This window comes from Lissotriton vulgaris, chromosome 5, assembly GCF_964263255.1.
Source record: "Lissotriton vulgaris chromosome 5, aLisVul1.2, whole genome shotgun sequence".
NCBI classification, from domain to species: domain Eukaryota; kingdom Metazoa; phylum Chordata; class Amphibia; order Caudata; family Salamandridae; genus Lissotriton; species Lissotriton vulgaris.
The window spans coordinates 1,167,501,843-1,167,525,133 of record NC_141693.1 but is presented as its reverse complement, the minus strand read 5'-3'; positions in this window follow the sequence as shown (position 1 = coordinate 1,167,525,133).

The window sequence follows — 23,291 nt, the reverse complement described above, 5'->3', positions numbered from 1 at the left end:
GCTTCATAGAGTAGGGTGAAGCCAGTGCCTCCGTCTGCAGGTGGAGGAAGTGTGGCAAGGTAGTCGCACAGTGCATTAGTCTGTTTCAAAGAGTAGTATGGTCATATACTGCGGTGGTATCCATGGGAAAGAAGGGCAATGTTGCTAAAATGCAATGTGCCTAGGCCACGGACTGCCTAAACAATGGACGCTTATTAATTTAGCTGAATCGCATGAAAAACGAATGCTGTAATGGTGAGGAAGTGCACATCCACCCGAATTTGTTCAATCAGAACACAAGATGGTGATGTTAGTTACTTTTCTAGATAGATTAAGTTGAGAATTAGGGTATAAAAAACCCTGGATTTGTAAGGTTGGGGTCGCTTTTACCATTTCTATCGGAGATGCTGCCCGTTTGCTGACCGATTCCTGGATGTAAGAATCTTATGAACTTCTTTATTTGTTTTCTTTGCAGGACTGTTAGGATAAGATGAGGGTGTTAGTCAGGGATGTTAGGAGAGACTGAATTTTGAACTATCTGTTCTTTGCTAAAACTTTACTGAATTCTATAATAAAGCGATTTTCTGAGCTCTTAATAAAATGATCATGTTTTGAAATAAAGTTTAAAAATTATTGAATAAAGAATAAATAAATGCGTAATGTCAGACATACTAAAGATTTCTGTGAATAAAAATTAGAGAAATTAAGAATTAAAAGCTGGTCTTTGTTTCTTCCTGCGCCTAATTTTCGTTCTAGCAGATCCATTGCCATTATGGTGGTGTGTCTGAATATAAGTGTTTAAAATAAAACCATGGTAAACTGTTTGAACTGTTAGTGTACAAATTAAATAGGTTTTTAGACGCTCCACCAAATGTTACAGCATTTCTCCATTGTGATTCACCAAAAAGCCTTGAAGCCAAGTGTAAGTGAACAGGGTAAATGCGCAGTGTTATGGGCCCCACTAGTGCATGTTATGTGTGTTTAAAGGTTTCAGGGAAATGGTGAGTAATGATTAGAAATAATTTCTGTAGCCGCCCTGTAGCAGTATTAGCTTGGTAGCAGAGTAGTGGTTGCTAAGGAAATTAGCTAGGATTATGTATAAGGTGTTATATATATAGTTTGATGTACAGATTTATGACTAACATCTGTTGAGTTTGTATTGCGTTAAATGTGGTCTTGAATAGGCTTCATAGAGTAGGGTGAAGCCAGTGCCTCCGTCTGCAGGTGGAGGAAGTGTGGCAAGGTAGTCGCACAGTGCATTAGTCTGTTTCAAAGAGTAGTATGGTCATATACTGCGGTGGTATCGTCGTATATCACAGTTTAGGGACCTTAGGTGTGAAAGGGTAAATGTTTAGTGAGGACAGTCTATGAAATTTCAGCCTTCAAGTATACGGATCATTCCGTGCTTCCCGACTAAAACGTACTGCTGGGAGAGTAATAGGTCTTAACCCGAGCTTGATTGAAGGGTAAAAGGGTAAAAGGAGTGGCGTCTCTCTTTTGCTAACAATAGAGGAATTCTGTGGTGGGTTAGTGGACGCGCTGCCTACTGGTAACACAGAGTTTATGTATATATGAATAGGGTTTTCTGTATGAACGTGTGTAAATGTAATTGCAATACGCGTTCAAGCGAAACTCTGGAATTGTCTCTAAGGAGGTGAAAAAGATCTCTGTATGTGCTTTTCTAGAGAAGCGAGATCGTTATTGCCTGATAGAAGGGTAAAGCCAGCAGAGTTGCTTTATCGGCGAGTCTAAAAATTCTGAGGAGATAAGCGTTGTCTACTCCAGGTTACAGAATACTTGTGCGATTGAAAATTCTATCACTTTACTAGTGAAACAGATTAATGGAATTGTTTTGTGTAAGTTACCAACTGATTTTTTGAGAAATATCTTAAATACGGCTTTCGAAAAAACCCTGTAAGGGAGGGGTCAGTCGGCGCTGCAGAAGCCAGAGCGCTGGAGACGTTAAAAGTGTCGCGCTGGGATTGGTCCGCGTGACCAAGTCAGAGTAGGAGCTCATTGGTTCATCACAGAAAGCAGCAGAAGCTATTGGTTAAGCACTATAGTAACGCATCGTGTTCTTACTGGTGCATTAGTGTGAACCGCGCTGTGATAGGTTGGTGTTATGGAATCAGTCAGAATAGTGCGCGATCTTTTGAGAGAAGGGTAAGTTTCCAAAAATGTCATATTATTATTATGACGATGACAAGAAGAAACCTTCATGGTTTAAAAGACTGAAAAATGTGTTTGTAAAAGACAAGGAGGTAGTTACAAGAGAGGGAAAAATACTTCCTTCGCCGAAAACACCTGCTTCTTACATGTTGTCAAAATATGGATATCATATGTGTGTTTGGTTGGATAATTATATGCAGTATACTAAGGATGATGGTGTGTTAGCCTTTCCGGAGGGAGGATCGTTTGATGTGGCAATTTTGAGGAATTTGAGAGACAAAATGATGAGACTTGAACCGAGACCTAGACCAACTCAGTTTGAAGCATTGGTTGAATGGGAAGATGAAATGCATCAAATGGAAAGTGAAAGGCTGAGCAGGGATCTTAGACCGAGAGGTAGAGGTAGAGATTTGTGGGGAGAGACTCATGAGACCAGGATGGAGAGACAGTAACATGTGCGATGGCATGTATCCGGTCAGAGTAGTAGAAGAATATGAGGGACGAAAAAGTGCAGAGAAAAGAAGGAATATTGATTAAGGGAATCAAGGCTATGGTGACAGTGAATCAGAGGATGCTGTATTAGAGGAAATATTAAATAGAAGACCGCCACCATACCAACCAAGTCCTTTACGGACTACTCCGAATGCCCCAATGATAGAAGAAAAAGTTAATGAAACACCAGAGCAGCCATCAAATTTTAGAGATTTTCCTGAACGAGTAGAAACGAGATATGTCTCGAGTACACCAATAGGAGAAGCTAGAAATACAGGTACACCTGTACGAGGTAATGATTTACACAAGATTGTTTTGAGTCCAGAAAGACAAAATAATGAGCAGCCAAGTATGTCAGAATACGAACGATCTGCACACAAGTTAGTTCAGAATTTAACCAGAAATATGGAAGCTGTAACTGTTCCAGTAACGATAGGACCTGTGATACCCATATTTGATGATCAGAAAATAAGAGAACCAAGATTAACAATCCCATTACAACAAAGTTTAGAGAGAGCGAGAGAAAGTACTTATCCAGATTTATCTGAAATAAGACAGAATACAAGTGTAAATCCACCAGAATTAACTTTTAATAAAATTTGACATGCGCATTCCCGACAGGAGCAGAATCTGACTCTGCAACTCCAGAGAGAAGTACAGACAAAATAGATTTGACACAAACACCTAGAGATCCAACAGAAAGATAAATGAGTGAATGGATTAAAACGCTAAAATTAAAAGAGCAGGAATTAAAAGTGCTGGACGTGGCAAAACTAAAAGTAGATATGGTGGAGTTAATAATTGGAACGATTGGGACAGATAGATTAAAGAATTACCAGGATGATGAGCTCATGTTTTTATGTAAAAGTATAACATGGAGAGCTAAGACAATGTATGATCAATTGGAAGAAGTGGCAAGTGAATATGGAATAGAGTTTACTAAAATAAAATCATTGCAGAAAACTTATAGAGTAGATTTTGCAGAAAGAGACATTGAGAACATGAATACTGCTGGAAGATTACTTCAGATAAAAGATTTAATTGTGCTTTTGCGAAAATGGGGTGATGTAGGCAAATGACGAGTCAAATGGGCAAAGAAGAAGGAGGAGAATAGTGATAAATCAGCGTTAGCTTTCCCAGTTAGAGAAAAAGAAACAGAGGTAACTGAATTCCCTATGAGAGAAGTTCCGGGAGGAGGATATGTACATGTTCCTTGGAGCAGACAAGATATATTGTCATTTACAAATGATTTCCCTAGATTGAGAGAAAAACCAGTAGAATGGTACCGACAAGTTGACAGATTTGTAAAGGTATCGAAAGTATTGTGGATTGATTTAGAAGGATTATTTGACATGGTGGTGCCAGGAGATTTGTGGACAGAATGTAAAATATCTGTGGATTGGCCAAGGGAGGAGCATCCTAGGGATCCAAAGACAGGATCTCCATCACCGGATGTGATGAGAAAGTATGAACAAGTGATAGTGTGGTTGAAAAACAAAATACCTCCAAAAGAAACTGATTGGGTAAAAATAGACAGAACTACTCAAGAGCCGAAAGAAACTGTGCATTCTTTTTATGAAAGGTTGTTGTTGGTTTTCAAACAGTATAGTGGTTATGAGGAGCTAAGTGAGAAGGATATGAGCCACTTTGTATATAGATTTATATATGGATTAAGACCAGAAATTTCAGATATGATTAGACATAGCATGATGGATTGGCAATCGAGTTCTGTAGACAAAGTATTGAGACAAGCGAAATATTGTAGTGAAGAGTTTGAGGCGAAACAAAAGAAACTAAAAGAGAAAGCTATGTGGGCACAAGTGAAAGTAGCAGAACAACAAGTGGCGCAGATGGAAAACAAGAATGCAGGGGATCAGAGTGGGTTTAAAGGCAAACCTAAATTGGTGGGAAACATTGATGAAATGAAAAAGAAAACACAATGTTTTAATTGCGGCAAGGAAGGGCATTGGAAACGAGAGTGTAAACGTCCGCCTAGAGTTAATGGGGAACATACATCATTGAATCCACAGGTGCAGTTTGAGGTAAATCAGCAGCAGTCACAGCAACAGCAGATAGCAAATCAGCAAAGTCAGGTGCCACAAACCGCCACTGCCAAATAGTGGAAATCAGCAGAAGTACAGTGCAGAGACATGATTCAGCGGAGGTGAGCAGGTAAAGAGACCGCAAAGAGTAAATGCGTGTCCGCAATATTGGTTGCAAGAAGAGAATGGCAGTGGACTGGATGAAAGTGTCTGACGGTGCCTGAGGGAGGAAGAAGAGTGTATGCTTGGAGCCACTCTTGAGGTAGATCAGTCAGGTCCATTTGTGAGCGGAAAGGTGAATGATGTGGAAATAACTTGTCTAGTGGACACTGGTGCTACCCTTTTCTACTGTTAGATCAGTGGAAATTCAAAATCTTCCTCTCTCGGGTGAAACGATCCAGGTTATAGGTGTAGCCAACAGACAAATAAACACTCCCTTAACAAAACCAGTTGAAATAGAGATTGGGACATATAAGGATATGCATCGGTTTGTGGTGTGTGACAGTAGTCCTGTTAATCTGTTGGGAAGAGATATATTGTGTAAGATGAACTGTGCCATATATTGTTCACCAGATGGCATAGAATTACAGACTCCAGATGAAGATAGTTTGTATAAATTGACAATGCTCATGATTGAGGCAGAACAGGATAAATTTTTCCTGTGTTTGATAAAGACAAAATTCCTATTAACCTAAAAGAGGCAGTAAAAGAAAGTGTGTGGGATTTCACTGGAAAGGATATAGGTTTGATGAAAGGGGTTGATCCTGTGAAAGTGACCATAAAAGAAGGTGCTCTAGCTATCCGAATACACCACAATACAAAATGACTGCAGAAGTGATTGAAGGAATTACTCCAGTAATTGACAAAATGATTGAGCAGGGAATTTTGAGAGAAATTGAGAGCAGTCCATGTAATTCACCGATTATGGGACTGAAAAAGCCAAACAAAACATTCAGAATTGTGCAGGATTTGAGAAAAATTAATAAGATTGTTGTTCCATGCCTGGAGAGTCTGTGTTAGTGCAGTATATTGATGACCTACTGGTTGCATCAAAAACAAAGGATGCCTGTGTAGCTGATACAGTGGCATTGTTGAATCATTTGGCTGAAGAGGGACATAAAGTGTCTCCTTCGAAATTACAGGTTTGTCAGAAAGAAGTACAATATTTAGGTCACAAGATTGCTAAAGGAATCAGACAAGTTACTATTGAGAGAATTAAAATGATACAAGGAATGCAACCACCAAAAACTCAAAGACAGGTGAGAATGTTCCTGGGAATGGTAGGCTATTGCAGACAGTGGATAAGTGGATTTTAATTAATTGCAAAACCATTGCAGAGACTGACAAAGGCAGATATCAGAGACCCACTTGTTCTGACCAAGACAGAGATGGAAGCATTTGAGCAATTAAAAAACAAACTGTGTGAAGCACCAGCATTAGGGATGCCTGATTATGAAAAAGAGCTTGAACTGTACTGTAGTGAGTGGGAAGGATGTGCTTTGTCAGTATTGATCCAAAGACATGGGAGAATGAGAAAACCGATTGCGTATTTCTCAGCTGTTTTGGACCCTGTTGCAAAGGCTTTGCCATGATGTTTGAAAGCAGGAGCAGCAACAAGTGTAAGTCTGGAACAAAGTGAAGGAATTGTGATGGGATTTCCTGTGAGGGTGTATGTACCTCATTCAGTAGAGATTCTTCTCACAAGAGCGAAAACGCAGTACATGACTAACAGCAGATTGACACATTATGAGAAAGTGATTTAGGGGCTGAAAATGTGACAATTGCAAGATGTGTGAATGTAAACCCATCTACATTGTTACCTGAAACCATTGAAGCAGAAGTAAAAGGTGAGCTTGATCACAAGTGTTTGGACGTTTTGGAATACTGTACCAAACCGCGTCCTGATATTAAGGATGAACCCTTGATTGAATCAGATTATGTAATGTTTGTGGATGGATCATGTCTAAGAACAGAGAGTGGTGTTCTAAGTGCTGCATATGCTGTTTGTACAGTGGCAGAAGTGCTGGAAGCATCTTGTCTGAAAGGAATTCATTCTGCTCAGATAGCGGAATTGATTGCTTTGATACGAGCATGTGAGTTGGGAAAAGAGGTGAGAGTAACCATAGTGACAGATAGTCTATATGGTTATGGAGTTGTTCATGATTATGGGCAGCTCTGGTCCCAAAGAGGTTATTTGACCTCTGCAGGAACGCCTATACGGAATGCAGAATTTGTGAAGACATTGATAGATGTGATTCAATTGCCTAAGAAACTGGCTGTGGTAAAATGTTCTGCTCATAAAAAAGGTGATGATTATATAACCCGAGGAAACAACTACACAGATGCAATTGCCAAATACTGTGCTAAAAACCAAATTTCAATAAATCGGGGAAAAGTTGAAGAACATGTGCCAAGTCCTTTGATGCTAACCACTGTAGTTGAGACGTGGCAGGAAGTGAAGCAGATGCAGCAAGAGGCAGGAACAGAGGAGAAAGATATCTGGATAAAATCAGGTTGTAGACAGAGGGAAGAAGATGAAATTTGGGTTTACAAAGATGAAAGACCGATAGCATGATTTCAGATATGGCCCGAATGTACCATGGTCAGGCCCATATTGGAAGAGATGCCATGATCCGTCTTTTTAGACAGACTTGGTATAATCCCAAATTTAGAATGATTGCTGAAAGTTTGTGTCAAAGGTGCTTAGTATGCCAACAATTTAACCCAAACAGAAAAATTGTTGTAAGTCTGGGAACCATAGGACGGGAGGGTGGCCCATTCACAAGAGTTCAGATGGATTTTATTAAGCTACCTCCATGTAACAGACTCCGATATGTTCTTGGGATAATCTGTTTGTTTTCACGATGGATTGAAGCTTTCCCTACACGGAGAAATTATGGAATTACTGTTGCAAAACTGTTCTTACGTGAGATAATACCAAGGTTCGGGTTTCCGGTTACGATTGAATCGGACAGAGGCCCGCATTTCCAGAATGAACTTCTGCAGATGATCTGCGAAGCTCTGGATATTCGCCAGAGACTGCATTGTGCATATAGACCTGAGGCTTCAGGGGTAGTTGAGCAAGTGAATGGAACAGTTAAGAATAGAATTGCAAAGATGTGTTTGGCAACAGGAATGAAATGGCCAGACGCATTGCCGCTTGCTTTGATGACATTGAGGAGCATACCTGACAGAAAAACTGGATTAAGCCCACACGAGATTTTAATGGGGAGGGTGATGAGACAGGTTTTTGTATCAGTTAATAAGCTGTTAGCCATTAATGATGACATCATACTGGATTACTGAAAAAATCTATCTGATGTGGTTACTTCTGTGCTCCCTAGGTGGGAACTGAAGCAAATTCCAAAGAGAAAAATCCAGCTCATGACTTAGTCCCTGGGGACTGTGTGAGAGTGAAAGTTCACCGTAGAAGGAATTGTTTGGTACCAAGGTGGCAAAGACCACGTCAAGTTATCTTGGTCAGTACTACTGCAGTCAAATGTGCTGGACTGAAGAGGTGGGTTCATGCGAGTCACACAATCCGTGTGCCAGAACCTGAATACCCATACGACGGTGAAAATACAACTGACTCTGATTCGGAAGGTGAACCAGACAAGGATCCAGATACTGAAGATCGACAAGAAAGTCGATATCTGGAAATATCAGAAGCCAGTTCTGCGTCTGAAGGTGAAGGTGACAGGGAGATTGTTGAAATACCAGATTCAGAAGATTAATTTGAAGATCGAGAATCGGTAGAAGCAAGCACCAGTAAAGACGCAACAGAAAGTGAAAAGAAAGTTGCTGAGGAGGAGAAAACTGAACCAAAAACTGAAGATTCTGGAAGCAGGAACGAAAATCCTGAAACAGGGGAAGAGGAAGTAGCTCATGATGAAAATGAGATTCCAAGTACCAGTTATGAAGGTGTTCCTAACAGAGTGACAGAAGAGAAAACAAAATCTAATGAAGATCAAGACATTGTGAAAATCATAATTAATGATACAGTAGAAGACACTGACAGTGCAGACGAGTCTCCATTAAGAAAAAGCACAAGAGAAAGAGCTTTGGAGGTGGAGCATAATATAACAGAGCCAAAGACTAAGAAAGTCTGCAAAGGAGACAACTGGCCTAAAGGAGCTGGAGGATTTAAATTCAAAATAGTGAATACAGCAAAAGAGCAAGAAGACCAAGTGAACGAGATTACCAGTCAAAAAGAAACCCTGGGAAAGAAAATAGAGACTATTCAAAGACCAAAAAGAGTGAGACGTCCAAATCAGAAGTAAAAATCACCTGAGTGGACATACATTGTCCTGCCACCAATTGTTGAAGTAAATAGTAGTCAAGAAAATCTGTACAACCCAAAGACAATTGGGAATAGTGAGTAAAAAGGTTGGTTAAGAAATACATTTTTAGGTGCTCAAAGTATATGATATTAAAGTAAAAAGCCTGAAGTCCTGTGAAACGGATTTGTAAATATAGAAAGGGTCAGAGTTGACACAAGGTCGAAGAAAACTTGTTAGAGTGCTGAGTAGTGTGAAACTTGTACGTGACATAAGGTCGAAGAAACGTTGTTAGGGAAAATGGCAATGAATAACCACCATACGAAATGTTCTATTTTTAGAAAATGGTGTAGGTGTTTTACTATTTGTATGAGTTTGTTAGTAGTAATATGGACAATATTAGCTATTGTGATTCCTTTTCAAACTAATTTGACAAAATTAAAACCGAATGCAAGCTCAAGTAAGCAAGTTGAGAAAGAAAAGGTACCTGAGACCCATGTATACAATCCAGAATTGCATCAAGATAGTTCTATTAGTGATTATAGTAAAAACAGTTTTTCGAAATTACTGCTTGAATATATTAAAACTATGAATGTAGATGACTGCTATGTGTGTGTAAAATTACCAGCATCAGTGTCAGAAGGGGTGACCTATCACCATCTTCCTCTTACATATGAAGTAACTTGTAGTGTAATTACAAGCTTGTTTTATAAAACTGGAAAGCTGGAATATCAACATTCCAATGTGGATGAAATATTTGCAAAGTTAAAGATTGACAATAAATTGAATAAGGGAAAACATGCAGAGGTGATGGGAGAATATTTCTCAGAAGTAGATGAATTAACACATGAATATACTTTTGCTCATAATTTGACATGTAAAATGAGAGTTGAAAAGAAAACCTTTTTAGGCATGGTTGAGGAAAGAAGAATTGCTTATAAACGAAAGGAGAGAATGGAGCACGAAAAATCTAAATATTATATGTTTGATGATGAGAATATCGAGGATAAAAATGTGAATGTAGCAATAAATATAGATGCGCCAATGATGGGAAACTTTTGTATCAGAAGAGATAACACCATGTATGACAATTATTTTGTGGGTGCAAGTCAATGTGAAGATACCTATAGAATTTTAGGGGGTTGCGGATTTAAGGGAGGAAATGATCCTGTTTTTCCTGGAATTTATTTTAATTGTGGGAATAAAGCCTATTATAGGTTGCCTAACCACTGGTATGGGACATGTTATGTGGGTTTGGTCTTTCCTAAAATTTTTCATGTAGATAGAGGTACTAATGGAAAGCATGAGATAGGTAAAGTTCTAAGTTGAAAAAGAAGAGAAACTGTGTTAGAAATAATAGGTGATGTGTTTGGAACACTGATACCAGCAGTGGGAGATCCGTTCAATGCAAATAGAATTAGAAAATTGTCCACAATTGTTGATCGATTATCAACAGACACTGCAGGAGAATTCCTGATGGTGAATACTGAAATGATTGCTATGAGAACTATGGTTTTGCAAAATAGACTTGCTCTTAATATAATTTTAGCAAAAGAGGGAGGAGTCTGTGGGATTTTGAAAGTTCAACATTGTTGCACTTATATCCCAGATAAAAGTCAGAATATTGAAAAATATATTTTAAATATTACAGATTTGCATGGAGAAATTGAACCACTAGAGGTTGAGGGTGTCCTCGAAAAACTGGGTAAAAGTTTAACAGCAATCAAGCATTGGTTTCAAGAAATAGGTAGTTCAATTATAGGTAAAATACTAATTCCAATAACAGTCATAGTAATAGTGATTTTTATGATAAAATTGTGCTGTATATATAAAGGAAGAGAAGATTTTAGAAGGTCAATAAAGAAAAGAAATGAAGCACAGCAGGCAAGAATGAGAGAAAAGAATGAAATAGAAATGGAAGAAATAAAGGAAAAGTTTTTCAAAGATTCAAAAGAGAAAGAGACAAAAGTATAGATGATATTAACCAGAAAGGGAACTGAAACATGTTCAAGTAAATTTTACAAAATTTTGGGAGGTATTTGGTGATAAAATCACCAGATGAGGGAAATGATGGAGCGAGGTGGCAAACACAAAATTTTGTGTACCCCTCATGAAATCAATGTCCCATAACCATAACGTTTATTAATTGCATGTGTTGTGAAAATAACCAACCATAGAATAAGATGCACACGTTATTTTTGTTTTCGTTTTTAAATTACACACGGGGAATACTAATTCTGCTTATATGTTGCAATAATACTAGCTAATAATGTATTGTTGTTGTGTTGTGAACTAATGCATAGCTTTAGTATAAATAAAATGCTATTTAAATGTGTTTTTGTATATGTTTTGTGAAAGGAGAGGGTCGATTATGTAAGTATAAAACGCTTTTGTGTGGTATATTGCTAGGTAACGACTAATGGGAAACATTAGCATGGGGGGAGGTAAACAGAATGGGTTTCATTATTAAAATTAACATGGATTTCTGTTTGTTTTCATGATAGGTCCGAATGTGGCCTGTGAGGCCTAGTGAGAAAATGGCCGCTCTGAGCTACTGCGAGTGGGTATTGATCTGCGCAGGCGCGTCAAAGTTTTCTGCCAGCGCAAGTGAACTGACTGTGCTTTAGGAAGAAGTTTAAGGCTGTATCACCCGGAACCTAGGATGGGTGCCAAGCGTGAGCAAGTGTATATCCAAGCCATGGGAAAGAAGGGCAATGTTGCTAAAATGCAATGTGCCTAGGCCACGGACTGCCTAAACAATGGACGCTTATTAATTTAGCTGAATCGCATGAATAACGAATGCTGTAATGGTGAGGAAGTGCACATCCACCCGAATTTGTCCAATCAGAACACAAGATGGTGATGTTAGTTACTTTTCTAGATAGATTAAGTTGAGAATTTGGGTATAAAAACCCCTGGATTTGTAAGGTTGGGGTAGCTTTTTCCATTTCTATCGGAGATGCTGCCCGTTTGCTGACCGATTCCTGGATGTAAGAATCTTATGAACTTCTTTATTTGTTTGCTTTGCAGGACTGTTAGGATAAGATGAGGGTGTTAGTCAGGGATGTTAGGAGAGACTGAATTTGGAACTATCTGTTCTTTGCTAAAACTTTACTGAATTCTATAATAAAGCGATTTTCTGAGCTCTTAATAAAATGATCATGTTTTGAAATAAAGTTTAAAAATTATTGAATAAAGAATAAATAAATGCGTAATGTCAGACATACTAAAGATTTCTGTGAATAAAAATTTGAGAAATGAAGAATTAAAAGCTTGTCTTTGTTTCTTCCTATGCCTAATTTTCGTTCTAGCAGATCCATTGCCATTATGGTGGTGTGTCTGAATATAAGTGTTTAAAAAAAAACCATGGTAAACTGTTTGAACTGTTAGTGTAAAAATAAATAGGTTTTTAGACGCTCCACCAAATGTTACAGCATTGCTCCATTGTTATTCACCAGAAGCCTTGAAGCGAAGTGTAAGTGAACAGGGTAAATGCGCAGTGTTATGGGCCCCACTAGTGCATGTTATGTGTGTTTAAAGGTTTCAGGGAAATGGTGAGTAATGATTAGAAATAATTTCTGGAGCCGCGCTGTAGCAGTATTTAGACATAATGCATCCCAGGAGGTCTATGTATTGGACATGCAACTATTGCCCATATGTAAAAGTTCAATGAAATGTTCCGTATCTTTGGTGAAACCGAATGGCAAAGAAGCCTGCAAACGATCTAAGCACTTGATATGCGTTGACAATTCCTTTACAGATCATGTGCCTCTAGTTGAGTCCTAAACATTCCAAGGACCTCATTTCCACAGACTGGCATGAGACTAAACATATATATGGAGATCTGCCGAAGATGGTATGATCATTCTAAGCAACTAAAAGGTTTTGCTACCACGTCATCTTTGCTCAAGTATCATTGAATAATGGTACTTTGTCTCTATAGAAAGATCTTACCATAAATGTCTGATAGTGAGATATTAGTGTGCATGGGAATGAAGTGGCTAAGGAACTACAGCTTAAATAGGCCATACCAAAAGCTCCGCCATCCTGACAAAGTGCCTGAGGGATAAGGGAGTGTGACATCATCCTTATTTACTTTAAAAAAGAGTTATCTTGGACTCGGGAAGTTTTAAAACATCCTCTTTGGATTCTATAGAGCAACTTTGTAGAACATTGAGCAGAAGACAGAATCAAAAGGGTGAAACATAAATGGTAAACCCTGATGTTCCTCTGATATTAAAGGGACCTCCTGTGTTTCAGACAAATTTGAACAGATATAAGAGTGCTTACGGTCTAGCTTTACTATCCATTCTCCAGCAAAAGAAATATCCCTGAGATGAGCAATGAAGTCCATTTTGAAGTGACAGTTCTTTTTTGTTCCTTTCTTTTTCATTTTCTGATCACATGTGGCCATAAAACCCCTAAGATGGAGTGAACGCTCTTCTATGGCTCCTTTGGAATGAAGCTTTCCTATATTCCATGAGCTCTGATTCTTCTATGCATAAATGAATTGAGCTTTGAGAAATCCTTGAAACAAAGGTGAGAAGAACTCTATTTGAATAACCCTGTATGGTTTGAGTACCCAGGGATTCTCTGAAATTGCTTACTAAACACGCTTGGCAACCAATTAACATGAGGGGTACATTTTGAGAAAAAGCTCGCCCTTTCCTCTGTTGTAGGGGTAATATCGCCCCATTTTCCTTTTGGGAAAGAAGGAGAGTTATTGGTATTGCTGAGACTGGCCAACACATGGGTACTGCTAAAACAGGTTATCAAAGTGGTCAAGGCAGGCGCAACCGTTGCTGGACATAGTGGCTTTGTCAAAAACATGTCTCCGAACAACCCTCTTCAGAGAGCACTGTACTTTGCATACTGAGGAAAAGCCTTGACAGACATCCCCATTTTCTTTTTTAAATTGTCATTGAAAAAGGGAACCCTGTGCTGCCAGATCAATCTCCGAGCTTGCAAGTTAACACAACTTCTAATTATTCTCAAGTAACAAAACTTTGGGCCTGATTTAGACTTTGGAAGACAGGTACGACTATTGGTCTGCCAAACTCTTGTCCGCCGGCCTAATTTAGAGATGGGTAGATGCCATTTAGAGACTGGTAAAACTGGTGGTGAGAGTCATAAAAATTATCCCCACAACCCAGGGTGAGAGGCTCATTAGTGTTTTTTGTTTTTCAGAAACAAACTCCCACTTTGGGAGTTTGAATCTGAAAAACAATGCAAATGGCCGTCAAAACTGATGGCAGCTGATCCCCAAACATTTTGTACCCTGAGGGGAACCACTGTGACAGTTCCTTTTAAGGTAAAGAAATAACCGCTGGATGAGCAGTCATCATTAAATTTAACAGATAAAGTGCCATCAGGATGGCGGAGATGATGCCCTTTGTCAATACAATTAACACTACTCTAGCAGCCAAAGAATAAATTAGGCTCTGTTTGTCTTTCCAGTGAAATAGCCACATTGATTATCAGCAAAACACAAAACTTGTTGAGCCCAGTTATAAAAGACGGTCTACTAAATCACTAGACTTCTTGTTTTGTTCTGAGAGTTCTAAAATATTAGTAAGTGAATCCGCTACATCTGAAAGGTTTTCCTGGCATGAGACCCAGGTCCTCTTTGTACCATTCTTTGGATCACATAAAAAAATACTTTTTAGTTGTTTCATTGAACCTCGAAACTCTAATGCAAGAGGCATATGATCCAAGACTCAAACCCTTAACATTCAGACTGAGAGTCTTAAACTTTAACCTTTATGCCACAGGAATTGACGTGCTGGAGATGGGCCAAACATAGGCTTCATTATCACCAAGAAGAAAAAGAGGCTGAAAGTGACCTCGCATCTGCTTCTAGTAATACAGCACATCACACGTTGACGCAGCACCCTGTTGAATAGGCCCACCTCTGTTTATTTTGTGCCTCTCTGGAGATTTGTGTCTACTTAGATCACTTTCCTACTCCAAATCTGGGTGATTCCAAGACTAGGATGAGGTGGGCTCAGTCACCTAATGTGACATGCTTCATCATAGGCCACCTCATCCATTCCTGGTAAGATTACACTACCAGAGCAAACTCAACCTCAAGTGAGACTATATTGAGGGAGTTCATAGAAATTACTAATCTGGATAATTATCTTGGATACCAGCTATTTTATCTAAAAATACCTTAGAGTAAACCACAAGAATCCCTTTATTAGGTGGTACCATAGGTATATATACAATTACTTAAGAAGTATATTCGAAGGAAATTATTGGGTATAATGGAGCAAGGTGAAGAACAAGATTTTGTTCAAACTTGTGAAGTTAATCTCTCATAACAAAGTAATCAGATTAATAAGCTTGTGGTGAAATTATTAATCAACTTAGTTTAAGAATACATTCATCATTATACGCGGGATAAACTAATGTGCTCTATGTTGCTAACGCAAAGAAAGAATAAGAAACTAACCTTGTCTATTGTCTTTGTCAGTATTAAATGCGGCAGTTAAATTAATGGCATGTGCTTATTTTATGTGCTTATGTTATGTCTTTCGTGATAAAAGCTCATGGAGTTCCTGCTGTACAAAAAGGAGAAGTAATTATAATGCTGCCTATTTGTGCTTTTGCTGGGTAACATAATTAACAGGATTAATTAGTAAAGGGGGAGGGTAACAGAATGGGTCTCAATTCTTTAATTAATTGATGTCTTGTGTTTTTTTGATAATAGTTTCCAAAGTGAGGCCTAAAGATGGTTCAGAAAATATGGCTGAGAGAGCTGCAGACGCAAAAGCTTGTCCAGAGTGAACTCTTTACACATGCGCAGTTGTGAAGATATTTGCTGCAAAGTCATCGTGAATTGAAAAACAGTTATTTGGTCGCGTTGAACGTGTTCATGGAGAGATGGCTCAAGGACAGGATCTTGAAATGTCTGCCAAGGTTAGGAAGTAAACGTTCGAAGCTCGAGGAAAAAAGTATCTTTCTTGAGGAAGCTGAAAGACATGGAAATGAAAGACAATAGGGCTTATATGAAGCCTGGACTTGGTCAAGAGTCAGAGATGACCTAATAATTTTATCATGGACTGACTCAGGACAGCCAATCAAAAGTTCGGATTTGCTCAAAAGAATGTAAAATGTAGAAAGTTTAGCTAGAGAGAAAGGTATAAAGTCTGACATTATGAGCAAGGAAAAAACTCTTACTTTCCGATTCCTGAGTGACGTGACATGCTGATGGACCTTTGGCGCATGTAAGGACAGCAGACTTTAAATGATTTTTCCCTTTTAGGTGAAGAGAGAAATAGATAGGGAAATAGTTTTAGGGAATGGAAACTGTTATTCTGCTAATATTTCATAGTTTTGAGCTTGCTTTTAAATGTCAGTTTTAATTTAATTTCCTTATTAAATGTTGCTTTCTTATTTGCTGATAAAATAAAGATTCTGAAACGTAAATGCTATTTCCTTATGAAAAATAAAGTTAATAAAATTAGATTTGAAAAGGGGGCGTGGCTTAGCAAGCCACGATGGCGGCTGTGTCCTGCTGAGGCTCCGCGATCGGGCTAGCATCCAGCCCAGTTCCCGAGATCGCCGGGAGCCTCAGCCCACTGAATAGGCACCTGGGATCCCCCGTGCACTGGGGCGCCGCTTCAACGACCTCCGGCGGCGGCGGACGAACAGCACGGACCGACCTCTACAAGCCCGGAGCCGAGCGCCTCAATCCAAGATGGCGGGCGCGACCCTGTCCGGCGGACACTCATGCCACCGGGAGCTGACCCGGTGATTGAAAGCCCCAAGAGACAGAGCTGACGGGCGCCTACGAGGGGCCCCAGAACAACAACGGGACCGACCCCCCCGGAGTGCGCGCCGGACGGCGCCTCCCCGTGATTCAACATCCCGGTGCGCAAGATGGCGGCCGCCGCACCGGGGCTCCACTACATCGGCACTATGGCCTCACCGAGAGCCTGATCGTCCCCCCGGCACCGGCAGACTCACCAGGCGCGGAAGGTCGGCGGACGCGCTGTGGATGTGGTGGTGTGCCGTCCAGTGGTCGACAACGTGCGAGCGAGGGCGGTGAGTGCCCGTCCCTCCCCCCCTCCCTCAGAGGTCTCGGCGCCTGTGGCCCCCCCCCTACAACCTCGGGGGCTCCGTGAGGCGCCGAGGCACACGCCGCTGACTGACCCGAGGACCCAGAGCGCCTCCACTACCCCGCGCCGAGCGCCAGCTCCGGGTGCCTGACCCTAAGATGGCGCCCACGGAGCCCTAGACTCCAGGAGCAGCGCGAGCCTCACCACGGGAGCAGGGGCGGCTCCTCCCAAACTCGAGTCACTGCCAACGGCCGCCCACTATTCCGGAGCCCCTTTGAACTCCCACCACCTGACCTCTGGCCCTCCCGGCCGCCACTGACGCTGTGCCACGCGCCAAGGGGGGCCCACGGGGCCTTTTTGACACCGGGACCACCGGACCCGATGGCCTCGGACCACCTCTGAACCAGAAGGCGCTCCCTGAGACGAGGAGGGACCGCCCCGGAGCCTGGGGAGACAGGAGTGGCCGGCTGCCATTGAACTTGCCCGTGGCCCAGCTGCGTCGGCCTGCTGTGCCCAGAGTACACGGCGGCCCGGTGGCCCACTTACCGGCACCTATGGGGAAGACAAAAGCCTCGCAGATGACGGCTGTCCCTGAAACGGCCGTCGAAAAGATGCCACACACAAGGACGTGGACGCAAGCCAATGCGTCGCAAACAGACCCTGCGCTTACGGCGAAACTGGACCAGGTGTTGGCGGCGATCGAAATGTCTCGCCTCTCCATGGAAGAAAGACTGGGCGCCCTGACGACGGACATTGGTCTGATCCGCGACGATCATCGTAAACTGGCGGACAGGGTGAGGGAAGGAGAACGAACTGTGACCGAGCTGCAACCCGTGGTGAAGATGCAGGAGGAAGACATGAGAGAGGTCCTACGCCGCGTGGAAGCCCTGGAAGAACGCACGGTGGACTTGGAAGGACGCTCGAGAAGATGTAATATCCGCGTTCTGGGCCTGCCGGAGGGGATTGAAAATTCGGATCCTCTGACCTATATGGAATCCTGGACTAGATCGTTCACCCCAGAGAGCGAGCGATCACCGTACTTCTCCATCGAAAGGGCCCACAGAGTCCCGGCCCGGGCGCCCAAACCCGGCCTCCCCCCACGACCCATGCTGGCTAAATTCTTGCACTTCCGTGACCGAGATGCGGTGCTCCGCGCGGCCCGGGCGGCTGGCCCCCTGCAGGTGGAGGATCAACATGTTATGGTGTTCCCAGACTACGCCCGGGAGGTCCAGCAGCGGCGTTCCACCTTCCTGGAAATCAAAAGGCGCCTTCGTGCCAACGATCTACAGTACTCCCTGCTGTTTCCAGCCCGCCTTAAAGTGCTGCACAACGGGAAAGCCCTTTTCTTCACCACGGCGGCGGAAGCACAAGATTGGACTGAATTCCACTGCCCACTGCTTCCTAAGCCCGGACCCCAGAAGACCCGCAACAACGACTCCAGGAGATCTAGACGACGGGGCGTGAGCCGCGCCCGATCCGGCCGCCCCAAAAGCCAGGGGTCTTCCCCCACGGGGTCACCCGACCTCACGCAAATCATGCAAGAACGACGGGACGCCCTACGAGCGGTGACCGAACTGCACATGTCACCCCCAGCTTCGGACCTGGAAGGTCGTCCACACCTGTTCACCCCAGAGAAAGACCGAGACAGCGATGGAACGATGTCAGGATTTGGCCCAATCTCTTCCCCCCTCCTGGCGGCACCTGCACTGGACGCTACCCTGGCCAGCCAACCTAACGCCTCGTCATAAACATTGAACTATTAATTACTGTATCCTTCCAATGGTTGCCCGCTACATTGCGCGACATCTAGGAGCCTAGATTGCTTCGCTTGACTACTGTATGCGCTGCCGAGCGATAGACTCTTCTCCTACAAGAGCCCGACCCGCGCACAGGCCCAGCAGCGACACATGCTGCCACCCCCGCATTTACCTGTTATATTTATCCCCTAGTGGGATACTAGTTTGGATATGCCACCTCCAGTGATATATCCTCAGTATTGGGACTGTTGCCCACCCAAGGTTCTATCTGTTGTTCTTCCCCTTAGTCCCTCCCCTACGATTGTGGAAGCTTGGCGCGCAGGAACACACATGACACAGACATGCTGGCGACTTTCGGGTATCCCAGGGGGACCCTCACCCTTCCCACGACACCCCAAGAATGGCAGCCCCACGCTCAGACGTTAACGTCCTCACATTGAACGTGCGGGGCCTACACACACCCAGCAAACGTTACTCTGTTTATGCCTACATTAGACGCATGTCAGCCAATATCGCACTACTACAAGAGACACATATAAACGCTACTGAACTCACTCGCCTACAGTCTAAATGGCGAGGGACTTTCTGTGCCACACAATATTCGGCGTTTGCACGCGGCGCGTTAATCTGGGTCAGGCCGGGCACTCCCTTCCGGGCGCTTCGACGGGTGGTGGACAAAGAGGGCAGATATGCGCTACTAGAGGGAATTCTGGACGGGCAGGGAATACTCCTTGGCAGCATTTATGCCCCTAACGTGGACCAGGATAAATTCTGGGACCATCTCACTGGCGTCTTGGCCCAATTCACTACGGTCCCATGGATACTAGGAGGCGACTTTAACTGCACGTTGGACCCCACCCTAGACCGCTCCCATCCCCCTCCCGCACATTCCCCGGCCCCCCGGCAGGCAGAACTCTTTAGGACATGGGTTACACACTGGGCGCTCACTGATGCATGGCGACATCTACACCCACTGGCTCGCATATACTCCTTCCACTCGATCCCACACAACCTCCGGGTCCGCCTAGACCGCTTCCTCTGTTCTACACCAATTCTCCCTAAGATCACGTCTACAGAATACCTGGGCCGGATCCTCTCGGATCATGACGCCCACATTATACGCCTAACCTGGCGCCCCCCCCACCCACCGGTCCCCACCTGGCGCCTCCCTAAGGATTGCCTGACCGACCCCGTCTTCAGAGACACACACAAAACCAGCATACAGGACTACTTCACACATAATGCAAACACGGCGTCGTCGGTACTAGTGGAATGGGACGCGTTTAAGGTGGTGGCCAGGGGAGACTGCATCAAACAGGTGGTAGGGGTGCGCCGCACCTTGGAGCGGACACTCCTAACCTCGGAGCAGGCTCTGGCCGCACTCACTAAGCGACCTGACGACTCGGAAGAACACGCTGTACTCACGGCCGAGGCTAAGACGGAATACCAGGCCGCCTGCGCTGACCTCCGGAAATATAATTTTAGGGCTTACGCCTCCAGAGTGCATAAGGACAGGGACAAAGCAGGGGCACTGCTAGCCTGGATGGCGAGACAGGACACCGAACTCAAACCCATCACGGATATTATCGACCCGGACGGTGTGCTGGTGCGCTCACAGGCCGAGATCCTTCTGGCGTTCCACCGTCATTATGCACAGGTGTACGAGGCCCCAACCCAGCCCTCCCTGTCCTCCGTAGACAATTTTCTGGACCCCCTGACTTTACCCACAATATCGGACGTCGACAAGCGCTCCCTCGACGCCAAGATTGTCCCGTCCGACATCACCCAGGCGATACGGGCCATGTCCCGCAATAAAGCGCCGGGGTTGGACGGCTTCCCACTAGAATACTACTCGTCCTTTTCCCCCTTGCTGGTCCCCCGCCTCTCACGGGTATTCGGGGCATCTCTTCATCTTGGTAGGCTACCCCAGTCAATGCGAGAATCCGTGATCGTCACCTTCCCCAAACCCCACAGAGATCCACTTCACATGGGGTCGTATCGCCCCATCACGCTCCTGTCGGCCGACTGTAAACTCCTGGGGAGAATCCTTGCGGATCGATACGCGCAGATCATTCGCCCCTTGGTCCACCCCGACCAATGCGGCTTTGTGCCGGGAAGGAACACCTCCCAGAATCTCCGCCGCGTCTTCCATGTTCAGGATCAGGTGCGTGACCGATTTCCTCGCGCCGCCTGTCTCATCATGGACCTGGAGAAGGCGTTCGACACCCTCACCTGGCCTTATCTCTTTTCGGTCCTACGCCGACTCAATATCGGCCCGACACTCATGGCGTACACGCGCCTCCTGTACACCGATCTCACCTCTCGGGTGCGTATCGGGAAACGCATATCACCGGCATTCGGAGTTTGGCGGGGCACAAGGCAGGGGTGCCCCCTGTCGCCTCTCTTATTCGCTTTGGCGGTCGAGCCGCTGGCGGTCCGGCTGCGCCTGGAGGGTGTGGAATGGGGTATTCCTCTCGCGGATGACACACATTGCGTGTCCATGTACGCGGATGATCTCCTCATATACGTCCGAGACATCGAAATGGACCTGGCCCCCATAGGGGCGGCGCTGGCGGACTTTGCAGATGCCTCGGGACTCCGAGTGAACTGGGACAAGTCCACAGTCTATCCTCTACACCCGAACCTACCCCCCCGAGAAGTCGAGCTCGGTCCGCACACGCTCTCGTGGTCCGCGGAGGCTCCCAGGTACCTCGGGGTCCGCTTGTACCACTCTCCAGCAGCCATGTTTGAGGGCAACCACCGCGTAGTACTTGCTAGTCTGCGCCCTACGGTCGCCTTCTGGAATAAACTCCCGCTGGCCCCGATAGGACGGATAGCCCTGGCTAAAATGGTGATGCTCCCCCGACTCCTTTACCATTTCACAAACTTGCCGGTTATACCACCCAGGTCCTTCTTCCGCGAGGTCGACTCCCTCCTAGGGACCCTTATCTGGGGCGAGGGTCGTCACAGGGTTGCCTTGAAAACCCTCCAACTTCCCACAACTCAGGGAGGGCTCGGAGCCCCATCCTTCGAGGCATACTTCCTCGCGGCACAGCTCCAATGGCTATCCTACTGGACGGCGGATCGCTACCCTCAGGAGACCGTCACCCCGACCGGCAGAATCGCAACCCCAGAACTCACTCGTCTTCTCCTCCCGGGCACCAAGCCACGGCGCACATACCCCCTTCAAGTGGCGATAGCGCGCCGGTGCATGATGCGGATCCACCGGTTGTCCCCCGGTAGACCTCCATACTCCCCGCTGCTACCACTGATAGGCAGCCCTAGGCAGGACTCCTACTTCACCGCTCCGCTGTTCGCTGAGTGGTCCCTCTGTGGCATCACGGATCTGGAATCGCTCTTCGAGGAAGGCCAGCTAAAATCGCTTGACCGCCTGATCGCTGAATACGGACTCTCCCCAGGCCAATTCCTCAGATATAGACAGCTACTCGACGGATACCGGCCCCACTTTAATCTCTGCACTGGCGAGCCAGACACGCATCCAGTAATACATACAATCCTACATATGGGGGTGGGACGCCATTTAATCACCTGGTTATATAAATCCATCCGGGAACTCTCGCACGCTCCTCTTACGACCCTGCGGGCTACTTGGGAGGAGGACATAGGCCGCGCACTGCACGACTCTGAATGGACTAAAGCACTTGAAGCCCCAAAACGCGTCTCTAGAAACGCCCGCTTCAAGAACATCCAATACTATATCCTACACAGGGCATACCTCACCCCAGCGCGATTGCAGAAGTTCTATCCCTCCACACCATTTCTCTGCCCCAGATGTTGCTCCCCTGCGGCAGATTTCCGACACATGTTCTGGAGTTGCCCCGACCTTCACCCCTTTTGGCGGGCGGTGCACGACACTTTGACGGGATTAACGGGCCTCACTACCCTAGCCACCTGGGAGTCCAGCGCACTAGGCATCTTCCATGGTCCTAAGCGAGACCCGGTACACAGGCGCTTCGTGTCCCTAGCACTCCTGTTGGCCAACCGATGTATAACCATGCGCTGGCGTTCCCCGGAGGGTCCCTCTGTGGCGGCATGGAAGGGCGCGGTTGGTAAATGGGCGGCGGCGGAGGAAGATGCCCTTAGAGAGGAAGAAGCCAGGGGTGCGCGTAAAATTCCCATATCCATGGAATGGGCCATGCTCCTCCACAGCTTCCGGCAGTCCACACATGTAGAAGAACCACCTACTCCTCCCCCCCCTCCCACCCCTGAGAACCAGTAGCCTCTACATGGTGTCTACCCTCCTGGGACCGTCCCCTGGTACCTCCTACTTCTTGATCAAACTCTCATATTACATGTCACCCACCTCGGTGCCCGCATACACGTGGGGTGTTCACCCCCCGGCCCCACTCCTCCCCCCCCCCCCCTCCCCCCCCTCGGAGCGTAGACTGACTGGCCCCGTGAAAATCCCCCCCTCCCCGACGCCCGTCGCCAGCATCCTCCTACTTGGACCCTGCCAGCGCCCACATGCTTCTCTCCCACAGTTTTGTTCCC